Source organism: Salarias fasciatus (genome assembly GCF_902148845.1).
Source record: "Salarias fasciatus chromosome 23 unlocalized genomic scaffold, fSalaFa1.1 super_scaffold_20, whole genome shotgun sequence".
NCBI classification, from domain to species: domain Eukaryota; kingdom Metazoa; phylum Chordata; class Actinopteri; order Blenniiformes; family Blenniidae; genus Salarias; species Salarias fasciatus.
The window spans coordinates 1890207-1896899 of NW_021941230.1; the positions used below are offsets into that span (position 1 = coordinate 1890207).

General features: G+C 46.2%; 1 protein-coding gene and 1 non-coding gene across 2 annotated transcripts in view; one reads left to right on the forward strand and one right to left on the reverse strand.

Annotated features, from left to right (window-relative positions):
- LOC115384139 (NACHT, LRR and PYD domains-containing protein 3-like) overlaps positions 1–6693 on the forward strand; it is a gene marked incomplete at its 5' end in the record, with an annotated part of 256996 nt that overhangs the window by 22665 nt on the left and 227638 nt on the right. The window lies entirely within an intron of this gene.
- trnaa-agc (transfer RNA alanine (anticodon AGC)) lies at positions 3987–4059 on the reverse strand. Its single transcript has one exon. It is a non-coding gene; the product is annotated as a tRNA-Ala (tRNA).

Here is a 6693-nt window from a genome sequence, read left to right on the forward strand (position 1 = left end):
ATCATGGTGTTCCTGTTGGACATGTTGAAAAGTGACCCTCCATTGTATAAGTAGCGCAGCAACACACAGCATCTAGAATGATGTTCATGTGAAGTAGTGTGAAGAACTCAGGCTGGATGTGACAGAAATGTTCATCTAATGCAGCTCTGACTGTGTTTCAATGTGGAGATCAGGGAAAGAACTGGTCAGCTGTAGTAATTCACCTTTACTGAAACACACAGACAGCGGTCAGAGTTAAAGGACAATACAAGTTATTATAGATGAGAATACATGATGAGTCTCTGAATCAAGCTAAATGAGAATCTTTCTCTCAGTAGGAACTATACAGTGTGCTGAACTTCAGGATTGTAATGTTCCCCAAACATCTGGTGATGAATGAACTCAGCAGCTCACTGTCGTCCTCTGGAGCTCAGGAACGCCTGGATCCTCAGAAACATCTCTGGGAGACGGCGTGACGATGAACACTACTGCCGCTGCCACTGGAGCACTGCTCCATGTCCTGAAGAGGAAACATTAGAGATGACTTTCCATTTTCTGATGCTCTGCAGAACAGAAAGATTCAACACTAGAAGTCCCCCAGAGGGCCGTTTGGCCTTTCTACCTGTAAAACCCTCAGAGGGGCCAACGGCCCAGAGGAAGGAGTGAAGAGATGCTTCTGTCATGAAAACAAGGCTCTTCAGCAGAGGACGATGGGGACATGCAGCCACTGAAGGACACTTGTTTAGAGCAGAGTGTGTGGGGGAGGGGGGCAGACGTCTCTCCTGCTCTGCTGCTCATGTTGCCTGCAGAAAGTCAGGAGGAAGAGCAGCGGTCCAGCGAGTCACTGACGAGGTTACAGGATGTTTTAGTTTGCAGTTGGTTCATTCTGATGAAGTCATTCAGAATTATATTAGTGAGCTTTGTGTTTACATGGAATAAATGAAGGATTAAATCTTCTCTCACGCCGCGGTCTGCAAAGCATCCTGATTGGACAGGCCGTCTCTGTGCGTACAGAAGTCTCCAGGAAGTAAACAGCGTTTTTCTCTCTTTCTTCTGGGATTAACTTGACGCTGTAGCTTTAAAAATGTCGGCGTTCAGCGCCCCTCGATCCGCTCGTTTCATTATATCCAATTCTTCTGAAACTGCCGTTAAATCAACCGTCTCCATACGACGGTGAAACCGCGGAACCGCGGGCCGCCATCTTGGAATATTGCGTCATCACGACGGAGCAGAACGACCAGAATGAAGTCGCCTCATCAGCAGATAATTCAGCTTCCAAAGGAGAACGAACCGCCGGGTTCATTCAGATTCAGACTGAATTCCAAAGGTTGGGGTGTTTACATGGTTATTTAGAGCAGAATGAGGCTTCATTTGGATTTATAGAGGAATAAAAAGTCCCAGGTGAACACATGGAGTGTGCTGTCAGGTGACACCAACCGTTCTGATAAAAACAACCAAAAACGAGGAGTTTATAGAACACCATGGGACTGGCAGCCCTTCATACACCTCCGTTATCACGGAAGCAGTAATACTAGTAGTTAGTTTTACTATTCTATATATTTCATGTCATTTATTTCAGCTTTTATTTATAACACTCAGTTGAGTCCTTCTGGCTCCTCGGACATGTGGGCTAGTTGGTCCGGAGTATGATTCTCACTTTGGTTGTTGAGAGGTCCCGGGTTCAATTCCCGGACGAGCCCTCGGAATTAGATTCACTCTCCAACAAGTGGCTTTCAGCTTTGCTCATCAACCAGGATCCTTTGAGTTTAAAACTCCAGAAGCTTCTCTGACTTTGTGTTGGGAGGTTTGTCTGATCTCATGTTCATGACCAGCAGCAGCATTTCCACTGGTCAACAAGGAGACGGAGCCTGAGAGCTCTCAGAAGTTCCACCTTGGCGCAGAGTTTCTAAAAAGTATTGTTTTCAGTGTCTCCAGCTCTGTTGTGTGTAAACAGACACCAAAAACAGTGAGAGTGAGTGTTTCCTCTTGAAGCCTCTGCAGTGTAACGGCCTATTTTCAGGCAGCAGACCAAAACAGTGTTGTCAGACGAAGAGCTGGAGGACATGGTTCTGGAGAGAAGCAGAGCTGAGTCCTCCAGTGGTTTCATTTAGGATGTGAAGGGACTCAGCAGCACAGCGGCCAGCAGGAGGTCATGGCTGAGTGACGCTGCAACACTGAGGAAACCTCTGTCTACACTCACTCTGTGATCGGGGAGCATGTTTGGACTTTATCATTTAGACTTTAGCTTCAGAATCCATCATATTGAATTGAAACACTCTGATGTTATCATTTAAATACCCAGCAGGTCTGAGGCCACATGCCCACTATTCTATATGGAGATTTTTTCTCAAAATGAAGAAATACAACATAAAGCTGATATACAAAGATTTACCACAGAAAACTATTCTGGATCAAAGTCACTGACAAACTGCAACCAGGCCTTTATAAACCACAAAATCAACATGTGAATTCTCCAGAAAAATGGTGAAAAAGTGGGATGCATTAATAAATGTGTTTGTAGAGTTAATCAGCTGTCAAAGTGATTTTAGTTGAGAGAGAAACTGGAGGAGGTCAGAGCAGAGAAATGACAACAGAATGATGCTCAAACATCCACAAATCCAAATGTTTAGTGTGAATAAATAGAAGAGCTGCATGAAATGTAATATCTTCAAAATCAGTCCAGCTTCAACATCATGTCAGTTTTAAACTTTGTATCCTGGAGCAGCGTCCAGTGAAACGTCTCTTTCAATCCTGCTGCAGCTGAAAATGGAACAATGACTCAACTCTCTGCACAGTCATCTCACCGTCCGGACTGGAGCCTCTGGAGTCCCTGGTTTGGGCCCACAGACCAGATGTTAGACAGACCTGAGCACAATGAGAGAAAAGCTGGAGGAAAGCCTCCCTCCTGATTGGACGAGACAGAGAGAGGACAAAGGAGGACCTGAGGACGCTCAGCGAGGACCAGCTGAGGAAACACACTCAGGCAGCGACCTGAAGACCTGTCCAGGCTGTCAGGAGTCTTCACCACCCTGCCTCACTTATGTGACCTGCGAGTTGGCTCGTTGGTCTGGGAGGATGATTCTCACTTCGGGTGTGAGAGGTCCTGTGTTCAATTCCCGGACGAGCCCTTCAATATCGTCACCCTCTCCTACAAATGGATTGAACCTTCAGTCATCAACCAGGATCCCTTTCATTTTGCTTTCAGGTTTGGTCAAAAGAAGAAGTTTGTCCACCAGAGGAAAATAAATAGGATTGTTTTGATATATTCCAGTTAAAAGTGAGGGTAACGAGTGTGGAAACCCTCCTCAGATTCAGAGTGATGATCTTGTGGTGGAGGAGCGACCGGGTCCCCCAGTGACGTGGAGGGAAACCCCGTAGCGTCAGCACAGGTTCAGCCTGCTGAACGAAGCCACACCTGGCTTACCAACGTGACACAGCTGCTGAAGGAGCTCCGGCTCCATGCTGCTCACTCAGAGGAGGAAGAACCAGATGTGGACTCTGCAGGCCAGGGGCCTCGTTGATCACACACTGTGGAGGATCCACACCTAAAAGTCTACCAGCACCAAAAGCAGAAACAGCATCTGATTTATAAACCATGCAGCTCTTTCCCTTTATAATCCAGTCCAGCTGGAAGGCTGTGCAGGTGGATTCACCTCATATCACCCTCCACACACACACTTTCTACCATGAATGGTCACAGTACCTCAGGAAGATTTGATCTCAATAAGCTGCTGATCGCTGGAGTTTACTCTCAATCATGGCAGAGAAGACAAGGAGAAGGAATTTCAACAACTTCAACATTGATTTGTTGAGGGAAATATGATTTTTTTTCAGAAATTCTTTATGCCAACAACAGAAGGATTTCCCCAACAGTTTCGCTGGCAGCAGTTCTATGTTCTATTTAGCTGGAAGGATCTTCTTGGATGTTCAGAGCTCTTTGTTTAGAGATGGATTTTAACACTCAGCCTCTATCAATTTGCTGATGATATTGATGTTAGCATAAAGTCTGGATATGCTGGGGGATTGAACCCAGGACCTCCTACATGCTAAACAGGAGCTCTACCACTGAGCTACATCCCCTGTTTCCTTCAGCTGTTCTGCTGATTACGACTGAAGTGAATCAGCTCAGTGAGTCCAGGAGGAAAACTCCTGAGAAGCCTGTTCCTCTCTCAGCAGGACAGTCTGGACTGTGGAGTGTGGCTGGTTGCTGGAGGTCAGTATTGATGGAAGTGGATCCATCACTGGTCCAGGTCAGGTGTTTTCTGTTCATGGGGGTTTGATGGTTGATGGTCCATCTGACAGCCAGGCAGTGCAGCACTAAAACCATGCTGAAGGAGGCGCTGTGGCTCAGCTGCTCAGAGAGCCTGTCTCATCAACAGGAGGTCCTGGCTTCAAACATCATCAGTCAGTCTCTACATCTGGAAAGTGACAGCAGGGTTACTGTCTGCTCAATACCCAGGAGACTGAGTTCATCATGACATCTATTATGTTAAACTGTTTTGTCTTTTATTATGAAAACACATTTTACAGTAAAAGAAAGCTCATGAGTGGAAGAATCATGATAGTGTGGAGTTTGGAGTATCAGGGGTCTGGACATGGGGCGGGGGTTCAGAGGGTTTAGTTTGTGGAAACATGCTTAATAGCAGGTACCCAGGTTTGTCTGGAGAGCCTGGTTGGGCTCCAGGAGGATGGGGTGTATCTGGTGGACGGTGAGTCCAGTAAGGGTGAATGTTGCTGACTGACCAATCCATCACTGTAAAATACATCTGGCAGTAGAACCCAGTGATCCTGATCCACACACTGCAACATGTCCTGCTTCCTCAGCAAGCTGTGGACTGATCCTTCATGGCTGCTGTCCAGTGTGTGTCCAACACAGGGACACGGCCAGCCGTCCTGATGCTCCGATGCGCCACTCCTCGGTGAAGGATGGAGGTTTGTGGAGCTCAGTGAAGCAGGAAGAGTTCTTCACTTCATTTCTTTGCAGTAAAACAGAAGAAGTTTGTCCACAAAGAGCTCCATGGCTCCAGATGCTCCTGATCCTCCTCTGCTGGGATCTCCTGCTTTATCTGCTCTCTGGCTTGACAGCTGCTGCTGCTCCAGAGGCAGAGGAAAGCCTGCAGAGGGGGTGGACATCAGTCGCTGTTATACATTGATCTGATGAGACAATCTGGACCCAGTGGATGCAAGAGGTTTACTTAATGTATTGAAATACCCTGATGTTATCATTAAATACCCCGCAGGTCTGAGCCGTATGTCCTGTTATGACCCCATATCTTTTTAAAGGGTGTTTGTGTATCTGCCCCCCCTCCTCTCTGTATCTCTGTGTTCCCCCTCCCTCATGGGTCAGGGTTCTCTGCTCATGTTCTGTGTGAAGCAGGAGGTTCAGGCTGGCCACGGATTGGACGGAGGCTGATGGGACTGTCTATAAGGGGAAGAGCAATCCAAGGCCGGGGCTCCACTTCTCTCTCTGGCTCCCAGCTGAACTCAGGCACTGTGGAAATTCTGGTCTGGATGTTTTTTCTCAAAATGAGGATAAATGACATGATCCTGATGAGACGTAGTTTCACTGTCAGTCAGTCTGTTAGAGTCTAAACAGTCTGGATCTGTGAACAAAGTCAGAGTTTAATGAGTCTGAAGCTGAAATATGAAGTTTAACAGTCTCTTTGTAGAGTGTCTGTTACACATCAATCACTACTTGGACATTAAAATTCTGCTTTTCAGCTGAACAGGTGAAGCTGCTGCAGCTTTAACATCAATGATGTTTCAGGATTCAGTGAGTTTCTTTCCTTGCAGACATTAGAAAAGCCTCAGAGCCAGGGGAACGGCCGCTCTGTGGAAAAGTCCTGCTGTGTGTCACCAAACACTGGATGGAGATCCAGACACTCCAGAATGCCAAGGAGAGAGGGACGGTGAACACCATGGGGGAGGGGAGAGTCCTCCTGGGGGAGGACAGTGTCTGCTGCTGCTCTGCAATGCCCGGGGATTGAATCTAGAGAAACAGCTGAGGACAACAACAGCTGCAGTGGAAGAGTCGGAGGAGGAGAGCTGGAGAGAGCAGAGTGAGAAAGAGGACGGAACAAGAAACAATTCAACAGACTTTATTAGAACAAACATTGAACATGTTCCCAAATCAATCAGTCAGGAGGGAATTCTCTGTGTTTCCTTCTAAACCAATGAAACAAAGCTCTCAAACAGGAAAAGAGTTCTCTGACTATCAGCTGACATCAAGATAGCCAAAACCAAAATAGAGTTTTTATGAACAAAGAGGACAAATGAATCTGGACTGTTTCAAGATTGTGTCTAAGATCTGTGTCTTAGTAGTTTGATCATTTTTACTGAGCTGCCTACAACAATAGAAATCATTGAACGTTGAGGATTGACTTTAAAATGTGATTGAGAGGAATGAAAAACTTCACCAAGCAGAGAATTACATGACTGAACAATTCATCATTTTTCTTTCTGCAGTCAGTCCAAAAGTTCTCCTGTTTTCTGTCACATGACTCAGAAATGAAGAGATTTAGTATGGAATCACTTTGAAAATCAAAGCAGATTGTATCTGAGAGCATGAGGAGAAGATCTGGACAGTTGTTTCTACACCAGTCTCACAAGAAGCAGCAGATGTTGTTGATCTGAAAAGGTTTTCTGAGTGGTTCTTTGGATAAATCTCCTTCAGGATGGTGAAATGAGGGAGAGCAGCAGGGCTGAGCGCTGAAG